At 40.7% G+C, this 25228-nt stretch overlaps 1 long non-coding RNA gene across 1 annotated transcript in view; it reads right to left on the bottom strand.

Annotated features, from left to right (window-relative positions):
- Positions 1-25228, bottom strand: part of LOC132659158 (uncharacterized) — a 104669-nt gene that overhangs the window by 62320 nt on the left and 17121 nt on the right. The window contains exon 2 of the long non-coding RNA XR_009599192.1: positions 21016-21092. This is a non-coding gene — a long non-coding RNA (uncharacterized LOC132659158). The remainder of the gene's footprint in view (positions 1-21015; positions 21093-25228) is intronic.

The raw sequence follows: 25228 nt of genomic DNA on the forward strand, positions 1-25228 counted from the left end.
CTATGGCTCTCTTGCTTGGACCCTGGAACTAGCCATCCATTCAGAGCCCCCATCATCTATCCAGTGTCCTCCCATCTATCCAGTGTCCCCCACCATCTATCCAGTGTCCTCCCATCTATCCAGTGTCCCCCACCATCTATCCAGTGTCCTCCCATCTATCCAGTGTCCCCCACCATCTATCCAATGTCCCCCACCATCTATCCAGTGTCCTCCCATCTATCCAGTGTCCCCACCATCTATCCAGTGTCTTCCCATCTATCCAGTGTCCTCCACCATCTATCCAGTGTCCTCCACCATCTAGCCAGTGTCCCCCACCATCTAGCCAGTGTCCCCCACCATCTAGCCAGTGTCCCCCACCATCTAGCCAGTGTCCCCCACCATCCATGCATCCTGGTCTCGTGCAGCTACACCATCCAGACCATGTATCTCCGTCTAGTGCTGCTACTCTTTCATGCAGAAAAGTCCCTCAGGCCAAAACAGACCTTGAAAATGAGGTCATGACTTTCGGTACCCAGTTCTCTTTCACGTACCTTCCAATGCCCCATACCCCTAGAGGAGCAATGCCAGAGCTGGTCCCAGCATCTCCCCACTGTGAAATCTGCAGCCATCTTCCCAGGAACTCACCAGGGTTCAGGCTGCTTACCTCTTCAACCTCACTAAACTATGTGAACATTCCACTGTTTTCTTCCACAGATGTATTTATGAGTTCATCAGAGAAGGCCCAGAGCTCGGAAAAACAAAGCCCAAACCAACCCAAGTGAAATAGTTTTATTTAGTAGGTTCAGGGGATTTTAAGTAGGTACTTACAGAGTGCCTGGTGGATGCCAGGTATCAGTCATAAGTTCTTCAATCCACACTACAATGCTTTGCCATAGATAGAGAAGCTTCAGCAACTTAGCCAGGGTCACTCAGCAAGAGCTGAGACTCACTTTCAAATAGGAATCCTCAATGTCTGGGGTCTGAAACAATGCATTCTGGCTTTACTGTTGTGAATTTCTGTGAATCACAGAATCACAGAGTTGAAAAGGCAGGCTTCAGGTGGACCACTTCCCCTGCTGGTATCTCAGTCCGCTCTCTGTGTTCCTCAGAGGAGCGGGCGCGCTCACCCTTGGATGGGCCTCTGGCACGGACTATAGTCTACCTTCCTTTGGTTCCTCCTGGACATGCTGGCTCTGGCCTTCTTCCTCTTGACAGCATTTCAAGAGTTCAAATGAAAGCTCCCCTGTCATCTTTCCATCACTCTTTTTCAACCTAGTCATCCCCAGCTTCTTCTACTTTTTCATCTATGACTGATTTCAACCATCTGCCTTTTATTTCTGGGGTGAAGCTGGATCCTCAGGGAGTTTGAAAGAAGTATCAACGATTGTCAGTAACATTACTGGGCATTTGTGTTGAGCGAATCCTCACCCCGTTCTTTGGGAGACTCTACCAGGTGCTAGAAACTTTCAAACACAACTCATAGATGACTTAGGAACATCCTTGAAAACCTCACATGGTCGGTAACAAGATGTTTACCTGTAATTACCTCAGAGCAAAGGTTAAGCACTTTGGAATATTGAAGACATTTTCAAAGATTATTTGCAAAATTTGCACGAGGGTAAAATATGAGAACATCTGTTCTTTAAAATCACTGTAAAATATTCATGTACAAGTAACTTAAAAATACTGAGCAGTAAATCTCTTTGGAGTTAATTGGGTATGTGAGTTCAGAAAGTCTCTGCTGGGAAGAGAATTTTCCCTCAGAGTCCCTTCCTAACTCTTTTCATCTTACAATTTTCTTTATAATACTACACCTTTCCTGGGGGATCATTGCCATGATATTTAAATAGGAGGTTTTTTTTTTTTTTTAATAAGGAATTTTAAAATAGATCTTTCTTGGCAAATCAGAGAAGCTCTTTTGGAACTGTTCTAGTCTTTGGGATAAACAGCATGTAAAGGAGTGTTTGTGCCGTGAACCCAGAGATTCACCTGAAGCTCCATTGTGCCCTCTACAGAGCAGTTGTATGTTTATGAATTTCATTCTAGCCTCAAATATAGAAAGGCCCCTGGAAGGCCCCTGGTACTTGAACATTTTGCATCCTTTCTAATGTCTATGTGACTCTCCATTTGAGGACTCTTGTAGGAGTCAGGCAATCTTGACATAATCTTGGTGACTTTAGGGTAAGGTCAAGATAGAATTCTCTTAGATCATAAAAGATCTCCAGGCCTCTTTTATATGCAGGTTTTGTTGGCAGAATTTGGATTGGATTCTACTGAAAGAAAAAAACTACAGACCTGACCCACTTTATAAAATTTTTGATGCCTAAATAAGATTGCCAAATTTAGAAAATAAATAAATAAATAATGGCCAGTTAAATTTCATATAAACAACAATTTTTAGTATGTCCTGAAGACTTATTTCATATGGCAACACCATACCCAAATTCACTGCCCCATGTTAATTTTCCTTAATGAACTTTAGTGATATCTCTATTATGGAACAGAATAAAAATTGCATCTATTTTTTTTAAAATCTCTATGAAAGACGTAACAAATCCTTTCTTGACAAAAGAAATATGTGCCAATTGAGGCATATGGCTAGTCTCACCCAATGTATGTGCCTTGTACAGAATTGGAATCTGGGCCTCCACTCACTTCTTATGAGCTGATAATTAGGAGAAACTACAAATGAGCTCAAAACCAAAAAAAAAAAAAGATAAAGGGGGAACGAAATGATCTGCACCTGAGGAATTGTGACGAGGCAAAGGATCTCCATACTGTTGTTTTCTCCTGCATCTAGCAATGTTCCAAACACAAAAAGCACTGTAAAATAATGTATGGATGAATAAATCAATGAATAAAAATCATTCTAAAGCCTCTTTCCCAAGCCTCTGCTATAAGGCATCTAGGGGCCTTTCAGATCTCAGTGTTGTGTTAAGCTCTAAAAAGATGAGACTAATTAGGCTTTAAAACATGTGGCTGTGTGAGTGAATGAGTTTTGACATGAAAAAAATATTTCTCTTCTTTAAATAGGACTCTGCTTCTTACCTGAGATGAAATAGATAAAACAGGCTGAATTTTGAGAAGCCATGTAACAGTTTCCCAGTAAGACATTCATGATGAAACAGTCTCAAAAACAATGGACACGACCAATACCCCAACCTTGCCCCGTAATTCTTTTTATTAAAGGGGCCACCGAATGTTGAAATGTTAATGTACACAATAGAAAGCCCGGAATCAGAGAACCTCAATGGAAGGAATGTAACAGAGTGGAGGGAAGTGGGATGGGATGGGATAGGACAGAAGGCATGGAAGGGGAACACCTGAACTGATGACCCCACAAAGGCACTGTGTCTCTTCTGTCTCTCTAGCATGAGAATTCTGCAGTAAGAATGTTACAAGTATTTTTGAGACACCTGTTAATGTACTGACCAGAAAGTTTGCTCTAAGTAATCAGGCATTAGGATAGATGTTATTTAACTGCTGTTGAGTGAAGAGTTACTTAATGTTCTTGTCCAAAGCCTGGGAAACCAAAGATGATTTAAGTTTTAATCACCTCAGCTGAGTGTGCACGGAACTTGTTCCCTCTCCTACCATTCTTTGATCCTTGAATTTTATTTGTATCTGATCAATTTCTTGCAACGTAGCATATGTAAAAGTGTTAATGGCAACTCTTTGAGACCCCATGAATGTATAGCCAGCCAGGTACCTCTGTCCATGGAACTCTCCAGGCAAGAATAGTGGAGTGGGTAGCCATTCCTTTCTCCAGGGGATCTTCCCAACCCAAGGATTGAACATGGGTCCCCCACTTTGCAGATATATTCTTTACCATCTGAACCACCAGGGAAGCCCACAAGAAAAAATAACTGGAATGGATAGCCATTCCCTTCTCCAGGGGATCTTCCCGACCCAGGAATCAAACCAGGGTCTCCTGCGCTGCAGGTGGATACTTTACCAGCTAAGCTTCCAAGGAAGCCCTCAAGAACTGCAATGCAGGAGATCCCAGTTTGATTCCTGGTCAGGAAGATTCCCCTGGAGAAGGGATAGGCTACCCACTCCAGTATCCTTGGGCTTCCCTGGTGGCTCAGACAGTAAAGAATCTGCCTGCAATGCAGGAAAACTGGGTTTGATCCCTGGGTTGGAAAGATCCCCTGGAGAAGGGAACAGCTACCCACTCCAATATACTGGCCTGGAGAATTCCATGGACAGAAGAGCCTGGCAGGCTATAGTCCATGGGGTCGAAAAGAGTTGGACAAGACTGAGTGACTTTCACTTCATTTCAATTTCATGAGATGACACTAGCTAGGAAAATACAAGTAACTAGTCCACATTTTTTCTATAAAAGAATTCTTTCCATATAAAAGAACCATAATCCCTATTTTCCAAGATTCAGATAGAAAAATGTTTATCTTTTATCACATAAATGCATATTTTAATAGATTTTTATTGTTATTTTGCTTACCCTAATTTCCTTTGAAGTGTCTTCAAAAAACTCAATGTGGATATTTTATTTTCTAGAATTTATTGAAGCAAATAGGGACAATGAATAGTCTCCAGTACTCTATATTAAATTTTAAGAAGATATTTTCTGTGCTATACTAGGCAGAAGACAGCTATTATATAAAGTTATTTAAAGAAGCAAACAAGCTTTTGTAATCTCTTTTGCAGCCATAAGTTCTTCAGCACTACACATATAGTTGCCTTAATAAAATGTTTTTATTTGACCTGAAATTTTATTTGAAACTGAAAAACAAATTTTTAACTTAAGTATGTTAAATAGGTCAATCTGATCAATGTAAAGAACTGAATTGTGTTGTCTTTGGAAATATCTTACCAATTCATCCTTATCCAAAAATGTATGTAAGGTAATATAACCCAAAACACATGTATAAGAATAATTCAAAGTATTAAAAAGGGACAAACCTTTTATATATTTGAAGTCAATAGACATGTTCTCTTTAGGATTTTGGGGCCGGGGGCAAAACATACAGTCTCTTCAACCATTTCCCATATGTTGTGGTATCAGCACCTGTTAGGGACCAAGTGTGTCCCCCGAAATTCACATCTTGAAATCCTAACCTCCAATGTGATAGTATGTGGAGATGGGGCCTTAGAGTAGTGATCAGGTCATGAGAATGATCTCATGATGGGATTAGTGCCTTTATTAAAAGACCCCAGAGAGCTGCCTTGTCTCTTCCACCATGTGAGGACACAATGAGAAGACTGTGGTCTATGAAGTAGGAGGCCAGTCCTTAGCAGACACCAGATCTGTCAGCAGCTTGATCCTGGACTTCCCAGCCTCCAGAACTGTGAGAAATAAGTATCTGTTGTTTAAACCACCCAGGCTACAGCATTTTGTTGTAGCAACACAAAAGGGTTAATATAGTACCCCTCAACTCTGTGCCCATACCTAAACATGCTCAGGTTTATAAATGACCCACTTACAGTGTGTGAAACCAAAACCTGGCCACAGAGCAATGGAAAACTGGCAGGCCACCCTCCTTGTTCTGGGCACTGTATTACTGGCATACAATGCCATCTATTTTTGTTACCTTTTTGTCATTCCAAAACAGCTGTACAGAAGATTTATCTTTTACTTTATTGTTGCTTATTATTAAATGAATATGAAAGTTAATATAAATATAAAGTATGATGTTAAAGTATTTTAATATGCTTTTGTTTTCCCCACACCTTGTACATTACATTTGTTCTTTTCAGCCAGAGGGTCATTGCCTTGAAGATAGTAAGGATTGTTAAAGCTGGATTGCCAAGAGAAAGATGTCGGTTCAAACTTAAATTTCCAAACAATGATCTGAAAGTTATAAGAATCAAGAATTTCATTTTCAAAAACGATGTTTTGGGGGAGATGAAAAGATATATAGGCTCCAAAGAGCCAAATTTAGAAGGTTTAGTTTTTAGTGTTTAATATAAACCAGTAAGCAGGTAAGAATGCAGGATGTGAATGAGAGTAGGAGATAGCATGGCCTTTTCGGCAGCTCTGAGTCCTCCACTGGATCTCAGGAAACATCTCAGTTTCTTCCAGAGCATATGCAGGCAGGGAGAGCTTGGAGGGGTGGTGCAGCGCTGTCCTCAAGTCCTCTCTGCCTTCACACATTATGCCTTCACACCTACAAACACATCTCAAAAGACCTACTAGGTCACTTCTCCCAGTGTACCTGATGGTAACTGGGCACTTCTCCCACCCACCCCAACATCCTGGAGTTACAAACCTCTCTGGGATTCTCCATCATCCATGATTTTTAACAAAATCATGTTAATTATCTAATTTAAGTATGTATACATTCTAAAAGTGCACAGAGCATACATGTACAGCTGGATGGATTTTCACATGCAGACAGATCAGGAAACAGATGATTCACACCCCAGAACCCCCAACATGTGCCCCTCCCAGTCATTAATACCCCCTTCTCAAAGGTAAGCATCATTCTTCTTCCATCACCATGTTTTCTTACTGCATTCTTTTGTATCCACCCTCTTCCACTCAATATTATGTGTGTGTTTTTCATCTATACTGTCACCTACTGTCTTTTCATTTTCATTGTTGAGGAGTATTCTACTGGATAGTATGTCACAGTTTCTTTACTTTTCCATTCAGCTGGATATTTGAGCAGTTTACAGTTTTTTAAACTATTAGAAATAATGCTATGAATATTCCTAATCATGTTATATGGTGCCAACATGTCCTCATTTCTGTTGGATTTATACCTAAGAGTGAAACTGGTACTGGATTGTAAGCTATTTATATATTCAGTTCTAATAACTACTGACAAAGTTTTCCAAAATAGTTGTATTCACTTGAACCTTAGGAAGTTACAATTTTTGCAGGTCCAAGTAGTTGAATATGAGTAATATCAATGGCTTAACCTCCAATTTACACTTCTACCAGAGATCCAGTTACTGCACATCCTTGTCAACATGTGATATTGGTAGTGTTTTAGATTTAGCCATTCTAGTGAGCGGGTAGTGTTACTGCTTTCTAATTTTAATTTTCATCTTCATAATGGCTAATGATCCTAAACCCTTTTTCATGTCCTTATTGGCCATTTGGATATCTTCTTCTTTGAAATTCTGTTCAAGATTTTTTGCATTTTTAAACATTGGGTTGTTTTTGTTTTTCTTATTGATCATACATGTTCCTTTTACATTCTGAACACAACTTCATTGTCAAATACATTTATTGCAAATATCTTCTCTGACTTAGTACTTTGCTTTTCACTCTTTGAATAGTACATTTGATGAACAAAAGTTTTTAGTTTTAACATCATCCAATTTCTAGTATTTTCCTTTGTGTTGAGTGCTGCTTCCACCCTAATGTTAAGAACTCTTTGTCTATTCCAAAGTCATTAATGTATTCTCCTATGTTATCCTCTAGAAGGTTTCTAATTTTAACTGTCTTATTTTTAAGTATAATCCACTTGGAATTAATTTTTGTATAAGATGCGAAGTAGATGACACAGTTCATGATTTTTCCATATGAATATTCTGTTGACCCAGAACAATTTATTAAAGAGAAAAATCTTTTTTTTTTTTTTTTTTTACTATACTTCAATGTCCCCTTTGTCATAAATCAAGTAACTAGACAAGTGTTAGTCTGTGTCTGGACTTTCTATTCTATACTGGGTTTGTTTATCTCTCTCTCAAAAATACACACTCTTGTAGTTACTATAGCTTTGTTTGGTAGTGTAGCCTTCCAGTTTTATAATTCAAGATCACTTTAGGTATTCTTGGCCCTCTGTGTCTCCCTAGAAATTTTGGAAGTACCCTGTTATTTACCCACACACACATCTGCTGACATTTTGATTAGGCTTATAATAATCTATAAACAAACTTGGGGAGAAGAGATAATATTGAGTCACCTAATCCATGAAGTGGAATAGACTTCTATTTGCTTAGTTACTCTTGAAAGTGAAAGTGAAAGTGAAGTCGCTCAGTAGTGTCCGACTCTTTGCAGCCCCATAGACTGTAGCCTACCAGGCTCCTCTGTCCATGGTATTTTCCAGGCAATAGTACTGGAGTGGATTGCCATTTGAGAAGAGAACTAAAGCGGAATGGTTGGCTCAGTTCAATGAGTTTTCTTCTCTCAAGGGTCTTAAACCTTCAAGTCCTGGTTACTTGGTAGTTCGTCAACACCTTCAAACACAATAAAAGTCACTAGCTTAGACATCTAGATATAAAAACCATGTTGACAGATTTGTTTATTCTTCAAGCATGACCACAGTGATCTTCCTAAATCATATATACCATTTCAGCCTTTAAGACCCCTGAAAGAAAAAGATTTACATTTCATACTCCACTGCTGAATTCTCCAGTTAGGAGCAGATGCTCTGAATCAGACTGCATGGATTGAAATCCAGGTTCCATCACTGACTGATGCTAACTAGGAGACCTGGGACAAATTACTGTTTAATCTTTAGCTTATTATTCTGTGACATGAGGATAGCTGTCTGATAGCACATTCCTGGTGCATGGTGAACACACAGAGTTACTGTGTGGGGACCTCTCCCTGCATTGTTAGTCTTCCAGAAGAAGAGCTCTTCCATAGTCTTCCAGAAGAAGAGCTGTTCCCTGAATACATTTCATAATCTCCCACCTTTGTGTCTATAATCTGATGTTTTTAAAGGAAATTGAGGCTTGCTAAAATCACAAAGTAGCAAAACTGTATTGTTTAAATTAAATAAAACAAAAAATAAAAATCCTGCAATTTATTGCCATGTATCTAAAAAGACCACTACCCAACTTGTTGTAAATGTTATCCATTTTCTCGGTTTTATATTTCCGTCTGGAATTGCTAGATTCCTAATTACCACCAAACAAAACTACTTCTTCAGAGATGGATACATATGATATATCATGTCTTCTGTATATATTTGGGTTCTTTTCTGACCTATTTTCCCATGTTTGAGATTGCTACTCTTGCTAGATATATTTTTTCATGTTTATTATTATTACCTTTTAATTGCTAAAAATAATCTCTCAATGTCATAATCTTATCAATACTTCTGTGCACGTCCTCTGCTGGCATGGGGGATTTAGATGCTATAGATATTTTTAATAAATTATTTTAATTTCTCTGGTTGTAAAAATAGGGTGCATTTTTAAGCTTATTTTCATGTTAACATCATCTCTGTGTGATTAATTCTTAATCTATTATTAGCTTTTTCTCCTTCCTTATTGTCTTCTTATCCCATTTGTTCTTTTCATTAAAACCTCATCGTTGTCTCCCTTTTGGCAGAGACATTTTAGCTTTGCATATTCTAAGTAGGTGATATTATCTAGCATTATTTCTTACATACTGAATACTTCATTAGTTTATCACCTCAAAGCAACTGGGCCGATACTGTTGTCTTATTTTTTTTGACTCCTATTGTCTTAGTGTCTTAGTTCAAGCTGTTAAAACAAACTGCCAGAGACTGGGTGGCTTAAACAACAAACACTTATTTCTCACAGTGCTGGGGGCTGGGAAGTCCACAATCAAGGTGCCAGCAGATCTGGCATGTGGTGAGAGCCAGCTTCCTGGTTTGCAGATGGCTGAACTCTTGTTGTCTTCTCCCTTGGTGGAGAGCAGAGAGACAGGAAGCAAGCTCTGCCCCATCTCTTTGTCTAAGAACACTAAGTCCATTCATGACAGCAGAACCTCTCCAGCTACCATCACGTTGGGGTTAAGATTTCAACTGAAATGCGAAGTGTAAAAGGGACACAAGCATTCAGTCTGTAACACTGAAGGTTTGATGTTAAAAATCCCTTCTTGACTTACAATGATGGTTTCACTATCTGCTACTTAATTGTTGGCTTTTGGGGATATTTACCAGACCTGCTAATTTAATGGATTAGTTGTCTCATAAGTCTATTATTAAATTGATTTTTAAAAGTCAGTTAATAGTAAGGATTCACAACATGATTTCATGCATCTTACAATAATAATGGCATCACTGACTTGAAGGACATGAGTTTGAGTAAGCTCCGGGAGTTGGTGATGGACAGGGAAGGCTGGCGTGCTGCAGCCCATGAGGTTGCAAAGAGTCGGACACGACTGAGCGACTGAACTGAACTGACAATAATAATAATAACCACAATAGCAATAATAATAAATTTGAATGTTTATTACATGCCCAGCCCTGTGCTAAATGCGCTGTGTATAACATCCCATTTAATCCTCCTGAGGTCAGTATCACTAACACATTCTTCATATGACAGCACCAGCGCAGACACTAAGGGGCAGAGTGTGATTCAAACCCAAGTCCTTCTGACCCCAGAGTCTGCGCTCTGCTCTGTTTAATACTAGCTCCACATGACCCAGCTGCCTCTCATTAACGCTGTCAATTGGCTAAGCTTATCAGCTCTGGCCTTGACTTCATGCATGCTGCTGCTGCTAAGTCATTTCAGTCATGTCCGACTCTGTGCGACCCCATAGACGGCAGCCCACCAGGCTCCCCCGTCCATGGGATTCTCCAGGCAAGAACACAGGAGTGGGTTGCCATTGCCTTCTCCGACTTCATGCATGACTCTTCTGTTTATTCTGTTTTACCGTATAAAACCTTCCAGCATTTCTTTCAAGCATATAAAATAAAAATAAATCCAATGGGAATTTTTATGACAAGAATCAAAATAAAAAATTCAGAGTGTCATGTCATACCATCATTTGAACTATATTTTAAAATCCACATGATGTGTAGACTTCCTCATGTTTAAAATCATTTCATGTACGTACTTGACTTTCCTCTAAATGTTCCCCTGTGCTGTTTGACATGTTGGTGCCTGGAGGTTTAGTTAACCAGAGAGAGAGAGTTACATGTCACTGTTTTAGAACTTGTGTTCCACCTTCTGGAAGCAAAGGAGGAGATGACAAGAACCCTGAGTAGCACATGTTTCCCAGTCCCCAGACTGGTGCCACCAGGTAGATCCCCAGATGAAAGAGCAGTTGTTGGAGGACTGTGTGGAAATGGCCACCTCACCCACCTGGGCCTCAGGCTCCCAGGCAGAGGCCACACGTGTCCAGGTGCATATTGTGGCTGCCCCCTTGGTCCCATGTGGCCTGTGACTAGCCAGAGCCTAGGTTCTTGAACAGAAAGTCCTCTTCTAGCTCTTCTCCTTTCTCAGAACTGAGCTCCTCCTGGCTGACCATTAGACTCGTATTGTTGCTAAATTTCATCCTCAGGGTTTCATTCCACCCTGTCCACATGATTATGAGTTTCTATAATCCAGTATTCTTGCTTTTTTTAATCTTCAAATCTGTAAGATGCATTTTCAACATCTTCACATAGATTTCACTTGCAACATTCAATAGGTCCAAAGATGGAGTTTAGAAGCATAGAAAAATCCTCCCTGCAGGTTTAGCTTCAATGCCTGAATAATTAACAGGTCATGGATACACTTGTGCTATTAAAAAAAAAAAAAAAAGTTCAGCAAGAATACGAATATGTTGCTTTCCTATGCCAAAGTCCCCCCTGGTATAGCTCTCTGGGGACTCTGTTTTTTAAAATGACTTATTTATTTTTATTTGTTAGCTGATTCGGGTCTTAGTTGCGGCACAGGGGATCTTTCACCGTGATGTGCTGGGCTTCTCTCTAATTGTAACATGTGAGCTGTCTAGCACATGGGCTTAGTTGCTCCACAGCATGTGGGATCTTAATTCCCTGACCAGGGACTGAACCTGTGTCCCCTGCGTTGGAAGGCAGGTTCTTAACTACTGGAGCACCAGAGAAGTCCCAGAACTCTTTTAAGGTGACTGTAAAGCTTCCATGCTGGCTCAGACAGTGAAGAACCTGCCTGCCAAAGCAAGAGACCTGGGTTTGATCCCTGGGTCAGGAAGATCCCCTGGAGAAAGGAATGGCTTACCCATTTCAGTATTCTTGCCTAGAGAATTCCATGGACAGAGGAGCTTGGTGGGCTATAATCCATAACATCGCAAAGAGTCAGACATGACTGAAAGACTTTCACTTTCACTTTAAGCAATATTTGGGATTCCTTGATAGCTCAGCTGGTAAAGAATCCACCTGCAATGCAGGAGATCCTGCTGGAGAAGAGATAGGCTACCCACTCTAGTATTCTTGCGCTTTCCCAGTGGCTGAGCTGGTAAAGAATCTGCCTGCAATGTGGGAGACCCGAGTTCGATCCCTGGGTTCGATCTCTGGGTTAGGAAGATTCCCCTAGAGAAGGGAAAGGCTACCCATTCCAGTATTCTGGCCTGGAGGATTCCATGGACTGTATGTCCATGGAGTTGCACAGAGTCAGACACAACTGAGGGACTTTCACTTTCACTTTGAGCAATACTCAGGCACTTCTGGGCCTTCTGGAGATGGGGGAACTTCCCAGGTGGCACTAGTGGTAAAGAGCCCACCTGCCAATGCAGCAGACTCAAGGGACACAGGTTCAATCCCTGGGTCAGGAGATCCCCTAGTGAAGGAAATGGCAACCCGCTCCAGCATTCTCGCCTGGGAAATCCAATGGACAGAGGAGCCTGGCGGGCTACAATCCACAGGGTCACAAAGAGTCAGACATGACCGAGCACAAGACAGAGAGAGATGGAGATGGGACAGTCCAGGAGCACCAAAATTTTGCCCATATTTTAATACCTCCCTTATTCTTCTGGCACTCAGCAGAGCTAGAAACAGCCTTTGTATTTTTTCCCTTAGTTTTTGCAATTCTCAGATTAAGGAGAGTTTTATCCATAATGACACATTCTTCTAAATCACTGTCATTCTCTTATTTTCAGCTTTGTTTCAGAGCCTTTTATAATGTGTGTTCATCAGAGAGACCACAGGGTAGCGATACTCATTTGTTTAAATTCCTGTAAGAATGGTGTAGGCGAAAAGGATCACTATTCACCACTGACATTTAGCCTTTGCTTCTTGGGTCCACTTTCTCTCTCTCTCTTTTAACTCTGCTTGGACCACTATGCCACAATCACACCTGGTACTTCTGGATCTTCCAGGTGAATTTAAGAGAAATACTAGCCTCCTCTCCACTCCTTTAACTCACCAAGCTACTTCCTGCCTTGGGGCCTTGGCATGCGCTGCCCCTCTGTCTGGAACACTCTCTGTCTTCCATCTCTACCTGACATACATTTCCCCACTGCAGCTTCATCCTTCATCTGCCTCCTCTCTCCTCTCATCCTTCAGGTCTCTGCTTTCCTGCCCCTTCTTCAGAGGGTCATTCCCAACATCTTCTATCAGTCTCAATCATATCATGCTGTCCTTTTCCTTCACACCTTCTATCACATTTCCAGTTATACATACCTTCATGTTTATGTATTTCACACCCAGCTTTCCTGCTTTTCCTCTAAGCCCCATGAGGTCAGAGGTGTGCTTCCATTGGAACTGCACACCCAGCCCAAAGCATTAAAAAGCCCACAATCACTATTTAACTGGATGAATGAATAAACGATCAAATGCTGACTATTCTAGGAACATTTTCCTAGATGACAGAAGAAAACAAGAAACTTGAAAATTCAGTACCTGAAGAGTTTAGAGAATTCTCTGTGTTAATTTTACTGTCAAGCCTAATCAGCCTGCCTAGGTTGTCATGTGACGGAAACTAGTGCTAGGGTAATGGACCTTCCCAGTTTGCTCAGGACTGTCTTATCTGTAGCACAGCAAGTGTCTCACACTAGGGGACATTTCAGTCCCAGCATAACCCGGCTGGGTGGTTGCCCAACCTAACACAGTCCCTATCTTAACCCCACCTGAGATAAGAGAATAACAAATTTTTCTGACTTCCAGATGTTTTCTTTCAGCACCAAGAATGATTAATTGTTGTGGCCTTTCTAGGTGGGCAAACATCTTCTCTTCTCCTTAAATGTAAAGACACATGTTGACTAGAAACAAAATCTGGGCCTGGGCTCTTATTTTGGTTGGTGTATTAACCTCAGCGACCATATATTTTGCTTTTGCCTGGAGTGGCTGTTGCTAAATATGGTACTATTTTTTATGTTGAGCTATACAGGCTAACATTTTTCTTCTTCCATGTATTGTTAAGATCTTTCCTTCCCACATGGACTTCAAGCATTTCTCGCCACTAATTATCTGTGTGTGTGTGTGTGTGTGTGTGTGTGTGTGTGTGTGTGTGTTGGTTGCTTCAGTCGTCTCCAACTCTTTGTGACCCCATGGGCTGTATGTGGCCTGCCAGGCTCCTCTGTCCATGGAATTCTCCAGGCAAGAATACTGGAGTGAGTTGCATTGCCCTCCTTCAGGGGATCTTCCCAACCCAGGGATCAAACCCGGGTCTCCTGCTTTGCAGGCAGATTTCTTACCACCTGAGCCACCAGGGTAGCCCTCCAGGCGCCCCCTTATTTGGGTTTGTCTTTGCAGGTGTTGCTGAGTTGTTTCTATGATACATCTTCAGGAACGGTATTGTTGTGAAAATTTTTCTTCATTTCCTTCTTCTTTTCCTTCTATTTTATTTTTCACTTCCTTCAGATTTACCTGATTGAAGAGCATTCCTGCGCTGCCAATCTTCGGGGCCCTCTCTTGTTTTAAAGCACAATTCATGGAATTTCTTGGGTTTTCCTGGCTTCACCCTCATCAGCAAACCTGTTTCATGTTTCTTCCTGGTGGCTGGAAATGATTTCCAGTTTGCTGATTATTGTTTCTAACGTCCTTTTTGTAATTCTTTGAAGACTGTGATAATACAGAGGGGTTGATTCAAAATCTTCCTGTTTCTATATTTCTGAGAAATATTTTGTAAACCATTTCTTTTCTCTGACCTTCCTGTCTGCTTCCATTTCATTCCATCTTATAATAGTAATGACTAATAATACCACTCGATGGTGTCTTCTTTCATTTAGTTGCCTTTTTTTCTTTCCTGGATTAATCTGTTAACAAGTAAACTATTTTATCTTTATGGGTTTGCCTGCCTTGTAACTCAGCAGCCTTCATGAGTCCTCCTCTGCTTTGAGTTTTAACCGAGTTCTATTTTTATAGGGGGAACCCCACAAATCTGGTTGCAAGGGCTTGTAGTTCACTCTCACCTTCTCTTTCCATTTGTGCCACTTCGAGTTGGTTATTAAGACAGAGTCCATGGCGACACTGTCCACCAGGTGCTGTCTCCTCTGGACTTTAGACATGGGGGTTCAGGGCAGCCTCACCTTTGTGAATCCAGACTCATAAAGTGATGTGATGTGATATGATGAAGAGTCTATCCAGGACTTGGGGGAAAAAAAGTTCTATAAGTAGTTATCTGAAAATCAGTAAATAGGAGCTCTGTGTGATAAGGTGAAGAAGAGAAGCATTTGGCTACCAGAACGAGTGTTTCTAGCTCATGAATAATCAAATCAATAGGAAAATATTAATAACCAAAATATCCTGCAAACACAACAGACTCAAGTTTGATGGAGCCTCCTTAAAACATGCCAAACACCATTTTCACTGACTTCAAGAAACAGATACACACTCAGGAAACCTTCAGTAATGAAGAGCTTATTGGGTGGATGTAGTAGCTACTCTGAGCCACTGCTCACCTTGTCTGTCTGTCTGTCTCTCTCTTTCTCTCTCTCCTGGGGTTCTGCCTTCTCTTGGCCTCTCCTGCTCAGCTGTCCCAGGCAGAGACAATCTGATAGGACCAGACGATTGGCATTCAGTAGGAGTTTCTCTGTAGGCAGCCTTTAGCTCCAGCTGGTCCAATCCAAACAGCAGAACTTGTTCTGCTCAAAGCATGAAGCTTTTATAAACCATGAAAAAAAAGTTGCTAAGAGGCTACTTTACTTGGAAGGGAACTGCATAACTGGCACCTTAGAGGCTGTGTAAGGAAAAAAGTAAGAGTATGAACAGCTGATAAACAAACAAACAAACTAGAAGTTCTGGCTAAGTTAGAAAGGAAGTAGAAGAGACTTCTGGGTTTTTCCTGTGACACTTACTGCTGTCTTTCATCTTCATGCCTTTTGCTTTGACGCGTGAGGTTGAATTAAAAAGTCAATGTTTGTATATCTTTCCCTTACAAAAATGGATATTTCACTAACTTTCATTTAATATCTACTACTTGAAATGCCATAGGCTTCTTCTGCCAATTTCTGTATCCAAATTCCACCTATCCTTCAAGGCCCAATTCAAATGCCAATTCACCATGAACCCCCTCACCCCGGCTTGAGTCTTCCAGCTAAAAGGAACCATGCTGCCCTCCCAAGTCTCTGAATATTAATTTACCAGGACCCTAATCACCATCCACATCATATCCTAGGTGTTCTTCTACATGACTGACTTCACCTGCTAACCGTGAGCATCATCTTTAAGCCTAGCTCCCCTCTTCCCCAGCACCCACTGGCACCACATCTAGCACAGACTCGGCGCTTATGGCAGGCAGAGTAGTGATGCACAGGGCACCATACTTGGTAAAAGGGAGTCAAGGCTTCACATGCAATTGCAGTTGCTAGTCACCTGACCCTGAGAGAGAAGATCATCGAGATGGGCCCAGTTTATTCACAGACATCCTTGAAAGCGGAAGAAAAGCCAGAAGAACCAGAGTGATACAATGTGAGAAGAACTCAACCTTCCATGGCTGGCTTTGGAAATGGAGGAAGGGGCTATGAGGCAAGAAATGCAGGCAGCCTGTAGAAACTGAAGTCAAGGAAACAGATTCTTCTTCCCTAGTGAAAGTCACTCAGTCATGTCCAACTCTTTGTGACCCCATGGACTATACAGTCCATGGAATTCTCCAGGCCAGAATACTGGAGTGAGTAGCCTTTCCCTTCTCCAGGGCATCTTCCCAACCCAGGGATGGAACCCAGGTCTCCCACATTGCAGGCGGATTCTTTACCAGCTGAGCCACAGGGGAAGCCTTAGAGAGGCCAGAAAGAACACAGCCCTGCCAACACCTTGACCTCACCCACTGAGACCCATGTCTAACTTCTGACCTGTAAAACCATAAGATAATAACTTTATGTGGTTTGTGGTAATTTGGCATAACTAGCATAGAAAACAAATATAAAGTTTTTATTTCTAAATAAGAATTAAATCAACTCAAATTTCACAGAACCTTAAATTTAGAAGATTTTTCTTTATTTATGGAGATAAGTAGGAATGGAAATCTTTCTTTTCATTAAAACACACATTCATAATTATATTTTTTTTAATATTTGAGAAAGAAGAAAGATCATTCATAACCTCACCAAGGCATAACTGCTTTCATTTCTTTCTTCTTTTCCATCCCTGATCATGGCACATACAATTTTACACTGAAATAACAGCATTTATAGCAGAAATATAATTGTATATTCCTTTACATTTGACACTGTTTAATAAACGTTTTCATAGCTCTGTGTGGTCCTCACAATTGTCATTATAACCACTGCCTTGTATTTTAGTAAACTGGGATACTGGAAGTTACTTTCATTCCTATTTGGTGGGTTCATTGGGTTCTTTCAAGTATGTTTCCTTACACTTAGATAAAATACTAGAATTAATATTTGTCATCATTTAGGCTTTTGTTTCCATTGAGTTATTTGTGGGGCAAATTTCCATAATTGAGATGACTGAGAGAAAGAGTCAGAGTGGTGGTTATGGCTCTTGGCAGCATCACTGGGGTGATTCGAAGAGGCTGCAGGAAGCTCACCAGCTCCACAGCTGTCTTGGTCAGCTTTGGGGGCTTATCATACTTGTTTACATTGCACTGCTTTTGATTCCTAGTCAGAATTAACATGTATCCATTTGTTATATTTCATTAGCTATATTATTATTAAGCAAAATATGGTTACAGCTTTGGTTCATTTACCTACCAGAGACTTGATTGTTTTTACTATAAATAACACTTTTAAAACATTCTTAATGCAATTCTGAACTTTCTGTCAAATTTATATATATATCAGTTCAGTTCAGTCGCTCAGTCGTGTCCGACTCTTTGCGACCCCATGAATCGCAGCACGCCAGGCCTCCCTGTTCATCACCAACTCCCAGAGTTCACTCAGACTCATGTCCATCGAGTCCATGATGCCATCCAGCCATCTCCTCCTCGGTCGTCCCCTTCTCCCCCTGACCCCAATCCCTCCCAGCATCAGAGTCTTTTCCAGTGAGTCAACTCTTCACATCAAGTGGCCAAAGTACTGGAGTTTCAGCTTTAGCATCATTCCTTCCAAAGAAATCCCAGGGCTGATCTCCTTCAGAATGGACTGGTTGGATCTCCTTGCAGTCCAAGGGACTCTCAAGAGTCTTCTCCAACACCACAGTCCAAAAGCATCAATTCTTCGGCGCTCAGCCTTGTTCACAGTCCAACTCTCACATCCATACATGACCACAGGAAAAACCATAGCCTTGACTAGACGGACCTTAGTTGGCAAAGTAATATCTCTGCCTTTGAATATGCTGTCTAGGTTGGTCATAACTTTTCTTCCAAGAAGTAAGCGTCTTTTAATTTCATGGCTGCAGTCACCATCTGCAGTGATTTTGGAGCCCCCCAAAATAAAGTCTGACACTGTTTCCACTGTTTCCCCATCTATTTCCCATGAAGTGATGGGACCAGATGCCATGATCTTCGTTTTCTGAATGTTGAGCTTTAAGCCAACTTTTTCACTCTCCTCTTTCACTTTCATCTGTTTGCCATTTATAGTCTGCTTTTTTAAGTTTGTGGTGGTTGTTGTTTTGTGGCTCAGTTGTGTCTGACTCTCTGTGACCCCATGACTGTAGCCCACCAGGCCCCTCTGTCCATGGGATTTCCCGGGCAAGAATATTGAAGTGTATTGCCATTTCCTTCTTCAGGGGATCTTCCCAACCCAGGAATGGAACACAGGTCTCCTGCATTGCAGGTAGATTCTTTACCAACTGAGCCACAAGGGAAGTCCTTTTAAGTTTAGTTATTCAACCAAACCAACACATCAACAACAAAGTGAAACAACTTATATGCTATCTAAATTCTATGTAGTAGACAAGGCAATCAGAATAAATTTTAAAATTTGAGTATTGTATGAATAACCTGTTATGGTGGCTTTTTAATTTTAATCTGATAACTGACTACATAACTTATTAATAGCAATTTATTATTTCTGGCAAGTTTTTGGTAGCTCATTTAATTTTCCTTTATCTCCCAACAAAGCTATAATTTGAAAATGAGCAAAAACCTTAAAATCAGATCAAGGAAACAACAAACTCTATTTTGTAACATTTTTTTCTGTTTACAAAAATAGCCTGTTTATTTTATGAAATTTAAAATAATAGAAAAGAAACTTAAATGAATTTCAACTTTGATCTCATCACCCAGAAATAATTCCTAGCTATGGAGTTCATATATTTTAATAGTTGTTGTTTAGTCACTAAGTCATATCTGACTCTTTGTGACACCATGGACTATATCCCACAAGACTTCTCTGTCCATGGGATTTTCCAGGCAAGAATACTGAAGTGGGTTGCCGTTTCCTTCTTCAGGGGATCTTCCCAACCCAGGTATCAAACCCATGTCTCTTTATGTTTCCTGCATTGGCAGGCAGGTTCTTTACCGCTAGCACCACCTGGGAAGCCCCTCTGAAAATTTAAAATGACAGAAAAGAATTTTTAAATAAGTGAATTTCAGCTCTGATCTCATCACCCAGAAATAATTCCTGCTAAGGTGAGGTGTATTCTCTTTCAGTCTTTTTGTCAAGTGTGTGTGTGTAACTACATAAAAACTTCAACAACAATTTGATTATACTATTTTGCATCATACTGTTTTATCACTTAGTATTTTTGTATGATTATTCTCCTATTTCATTAAATACTTTTGAACCAACCATATAATTGAATAGCATAGTCTACACGGGCTAATTGGGCTCTACCTTAGAAGCAGTTCAAACTCCTAGGAAGCTCGAAGGAAGTCTTCTCATTCCTTAGTGGAAGGATGAGTCTAGTTTTTCTGCCCCTAGCTCTGAGATCAAGTCCATGGAGCCTCCCAGGGAGCAGCTGACAACAGAAAGATGCCTCTTGTGGAGAACCAAAGCTCTCCCCATGGCTCTACTCTGTCACGCACCCCCGTACACCTCCTACAAGTCCACACACATTGTGTTCCAAGGGATTACTTTTTAGGAGATGTTTTCCTCTTGTTTCTGCAGCTGTTTTTAATCACAAGCTTTGGGTACTGCATCCCAAGGAAACCCTGGCAGAGACAAAGGTGTAAAGAAGGAAGAGACAAGGCACTTACCAGAACCATCCATGGCAACCCACTCCAGGATTCTTGCCTGGAGAATCCCATGGATGGAGGAGCCTGGTGGGCTACAGTCCATGGGGTTGCAAAGAGTCGGACACGACTGAGCAACTTTTCACTTTCACTTACGGAAAGGGAACTTATCCACTTCACACGTATTACTGGGATGTGACAAAAAAGCAGAGGAGGCAAGGCCAGACCAACTTGGCGTCAGTCCCTACAATGACATTTAACTGCCAGCTGAGTGACCTAAAGAAAATCTGTTAATTGAACTTTAATCTCCTCTGCACAAAAGTAAGTACACCAATAAATTATAAGGGTTAAATGTTTATGGAAAACCACTTTGTAAATTATCATGAACAGTCCTGTGCCTTGAGAAGAGAGGAAGAAGGAACTTCTAGGGCATTCTTCTTTGCCTCTATTTTTCATTCATTAGTAGTAGTGGTAGTTGCTCAGTTGTGTCCAACTCTGTGTGATACCATGGACTGTAGCTCACCAGGCTCCTCTGTCCGTGGAATTCTCCAGGCAAGGAAGCCCTTTCATTCATTATACTTTCACAAATTATCAGCAACAAAATGAACCGTGTGTGTGTGTGTGTGTGTGTGTGTGTGTGTGTATCTGAAACTCTACAAAGGAGATTAGATAATTCAGAAGGAATTGAAGTTTTGAGAAAAGTTATGCTAAGAGCTGTAACAAATACTCAAAATACAGTGGAACAAAACAAAAGTTTTGCTGCAAATGGGAACATCCAAAACAGGGGTTTCTGGTTGGTAGACAGTCTTTCAGGGACCCAGGCTCCTTCCATATTGTGGCTTTGTCCTTATCCCCTGCATGCAGCCAGCAGGTTAGAAAATAAAAGAAGGTATACATCTACTTCTCAATTGCCACAGTGAGAAAGTGACACCCATCAATTCTACTTACATTCCACTGGCAAGAATCCACTCCATAGCAAAAGAAGCTGAGAAACACAGCCTGAGCTTGGTGGGTAGCTATCCAGTCTGCAATATAGATTAATATAATTAATACAAGGAAACAAATACAAGAAAAGATACTAAGATGAAGCACTGCCTATAGTTCTGGACTACAAGTGAATTATATCATTTTCTTTGTGATCTCATAGTCTTATTTACAGCATACTCTTTTATAAGCATATGGTCGTACAGCATATTCTTTTTTATATTGAAGTATAGTTGGTTTGGTCTCCCCAGGTGGCTCAGTGGTAAAGAATCCACCTGCTAAGCAGGTGACACAGGTTCAGGCCCTGGGTCAAGAAGATACCCTGGAGAAGGAAATGGCAACTCACTCCAGCATTCTTGCCTGGGAAATCCCATGGACAGAGGAATCTGGTGGGCGACAGGCCATGGGGTCGCAAAAGAGTCAGACACAACCTAACAACTAACCATGACAACAGAGTTCGTTTCAATATTATGTTGGTTTCATGTGTACAGCTTAGTGATTCCGTTATTTTTTCTGATTATATTACATTATAGGTTATTACAAGATACTGAATATAAGTCCCTGGGCTATACAGTAAACCCCTGTTGCTTACCTGTTTTATGTATAGTAGTTTGTTAATCCCATACTCCCAATTTGCCCCTTCTCTTTGGTAACCATAAGTTTGTTATAAAACTCTATGTGTGTGAGTCTGTTTCTGATTTGTGTATAGATCCATTTGCATTATTTTTTAGATTCCACATGCATTTTGTGGAATATTTGTCTTCCTCTGGGTGACCTACTTCACTAAGTACAATAATCTCTAGATCCATTCATGTTGCTGCAAATCGCAATATTTCATTCTTTTTATGGCTCAGTAATATTCCATGGTATATTTATCATATCTTCCTAAGCCACTCATCTGTCAATGGGCAGGTGGGGTGTTTCCATTTCTTGGCTACTGTAAACAGTGCTGCTATGAACACTGGAGTACATGTACCACTTCAAATTTCATTTTTTTCCAGATATATACCCAGGAGTGGGATTGCTAGATCACATGGTCACTCTGTTTTTAGTTTTCCAAGGAGCCTCCATACTGTTTTCCATAGTGGCTGCACCAATTTATATTCCCACCAACAGTGTAGGAGGGTGCTCTTTTCTCCACATCCTCACCAGCATTTATTTTTATTTGTAGACTTTACAGGATACTATTATGGTCTTGTTTATGAGGGTCATCAGAGGAAGACTACCTTGGTTGATGTATTTATTTGTTGATTTTTCATTCATTCAAAAAATATTAGTCAAGTACCTCTTTGAGCAAGTAACCTATACCCATGAAAAGTGGCACATTGGAGGCCTGTGCTCTTCCTTTGTTCTGAAAACTTCAAGAGAAGAGCTGCTGTGCCCAAACGCCTCGGTCCCATTCTAATACTGAAAGAGATTTACAGGTCCGCCGGCTGATTCAGATATGGCCTCTGCCTCTTATAGTTATGTGTCCCTAGGCATGTTGTCTAGCTCCTCCGGACTCCTGCTTTCTTATTTGTAGGAAGAGGATGCATGAGGAGCACCTGTAATACTCTTAGCACAGTGCCTAGAACACAGTGAGGGCGCCACACATATTGTCTCTATGACCATCATCACCACACCTTCCTCAATACACCCCACACTGTCGACTGTAACAACCTCTGCTTGAATGTGCAGTTTGGGGAACTGGGCGAAGAATTTGTTATTCAGATAAATAACTCTTCCTGAATGCACTAGCTGTGAAATCTGCCAGTGAGGATGTGCGAAGTGTGATTATTTCGATGATGGGAAATTGGAAAGAGAATGTTCTAAATTGTGGCTTGCCAATCCTTTTCATAGACAAATATAATATTAATAGATATCATTTATTAAATACCCACTTCTGTGAAAAATGCTAAACTGGGTTCTTTATATATTCACTTTAATTCCCACTGTAACCCCGTGAAGCAGGTGTTTTTGTCACCTGTTTTACAGAATGAACAGCAATAACACTGAAGGTGAATACCAGAGGGGCTTGTAATATGCCCAAAGTCACACAGCTGGTAAACAGAAGAGTCGGGATTTGAGCCCAGGTGTGTCCAGCTCCAGGTCTATTCTCTGCCCAAGGGGAACCCTACTTCCCTGGTTCCTTTAATAGGGCTCTTTCTTGAGCATGTGAGGAGAGTCACATTATTCACATGACACTTCATGGTTTTCAAACTCCACGCTCTCTCATGAGCCTCACACCACCCTGTGAAATAAACAGGGCGAGGATTACTGTCCACCCTGGACAGTGAAGAGAAACTGAGACTCAAGGAGGCCTCTCTGTGTTGTGTGAGAGAGTGGGTAACAATAATAGCAAACATTTCCTGAGCACTAGCTACCTACATGCCTGGCATGGTGAGAAGTGCTTTGTATACATTTCTCACTGAGTGCCTTTAAAACTCCAAGAGATGAGCCCCTTTATTATCTCTACTTTGCACAAGCAGGAACTGACACTTAACTATTAGAACCCTGAGCCAACCAACTAGAATGCAATGGAAAAGACAAAACTGAAACATGTTTTAAACCTAAAGAGACTGAGAAATTCTGTTTCCCATGCCCTCTGTCTGGGAAAAAAAAAAAAAAAAAAAGTCATCCATCCATCCGGTATTTCCTGAGCATTTACTCTGTGATATGCAGCAGTACCCAGGCAGACAATGGCCCTGCTCCAGTGGGGTGCAGCTTAGTAGGAAAAGATAGATAATAAACAAGGAAAAAAATTAGTAAATAATATACCTTCGGATAAATATACTGTTATGGAGGACATAGAACAGGTTAAAGGGGTAGAAGATGACGGGGAGCAACAAGTTTAGATAAGGTGGTGATATATAGCCAAGTATCTCCCACATTTTGGGCTCCAAAATCACTGCATACAGTGACTGCAGCCATGAAATGAAAAGACACTGGCTCCTTGGAAGGAAAGCTGTGACAAACCTAGATAGCGTATTAAAAAGCAGAGATACCACTTTGCTGACAAAGGTCCATATAGTCAAAGCTATAGCTTTTCCACTAGTCATGTACGGATGTGAGAGTTGGTCCATCAAGAAGGCTGAGCACCAAGGAACTGATGCTTTTGAATTGTGCTGGAGAAGACTCTTGAGAGTTCCCAGGACTGCAAGATCAAACCAGTCCATCCTAAAGAAAATCAACCCTGAATATTGGAAGGACTGTTGCTGAAGATGAAGCTCCAATACTTTGGCCACCTGATGCAAAGAGCCAACTCATTGGAAAAGACCCTGATGCTGGGAAAGACTGAGGGCAAAAGAAAAAGGGGGAAGCAGAAGATGAGATGATTGGATGGTGTCATTGACTTAATGGACTTGAATCTGAGCAAACTCTGGGAGATAGTAGAGGACTAGAGGAGCCTGGTGGACTACAGTCTATGGGGTCGCAAAGGGTCAGACACGACTTAGTGACTGAACAACAACAAATCCCACACCCAGCCATGCAGACCTCTTGGGGGAAGGTTCCCAGCTCAAGAAAGCATGAATGTGTTGTCTTTGACGTGTCTGGAGGAGAGTAAGGAAGCTGGAGTGGTGATAGCTATAGTTAGAAATAGAGAAACAATAAAGACAGGAACACAGAGTAAGAATCATAGGAAAGGGCAGCCAGTTGTCACTCAGGAAAGGAGATGAAAACATACTAAATTACAAATATTAACAAATCAAATCCAAGAGTATATTTTAAAAATACAGTGTATCCAAAGTGAGCTTATCCAAGGGGCAAAGGGCAGTTCAATATTAGAGAAACGAATCCTGTAATTTATCACAGAGATGAAGTAACATTATCTCAATAAATACAAAAAGGATTCAATAAAATTCAACATTCAGAATTAATTTTTTTAAATCTCAGTAAGTCAGAAATGGAATGTTAAGTTCTCAACATAAAAAAAGGATACCTATTAGAAATCATCAATAATGAAATACTTAGTGGCGAAATCTCAGAAGCATTCCCACTAAAGATAATGGCAAGACAAAAGTGGTTGCAAACACTGATACTAGATATTATTGTCCCAAACGTCAAAAGACAAGGAAAAGAGGGGCATAAAGCTTGAAAAGGAAAAAGAAAAATTCACTCTTTAAGATAATATGACTGCCTACCTAAAAAATTCAAGGGATTCAATTGAAAACCATTAATATTAGCACTAGTAAGAAAG

Source organism: Ovis aries, chromosome 2, assembly GCF_016772045.2.
Source record: "Ovis aries strain OAR_USU_Benz2616 breed Rambouillet chromosome 2, ARS-UI_Ramb_v3.0, whole genome shotgun sequence".
Classification (NCBI taxonomy): Eukaryota; Metazoa; Chordata; class Mammalia; order Artiodactyla; family Bovidae; genus Ovis; species Ovis aries.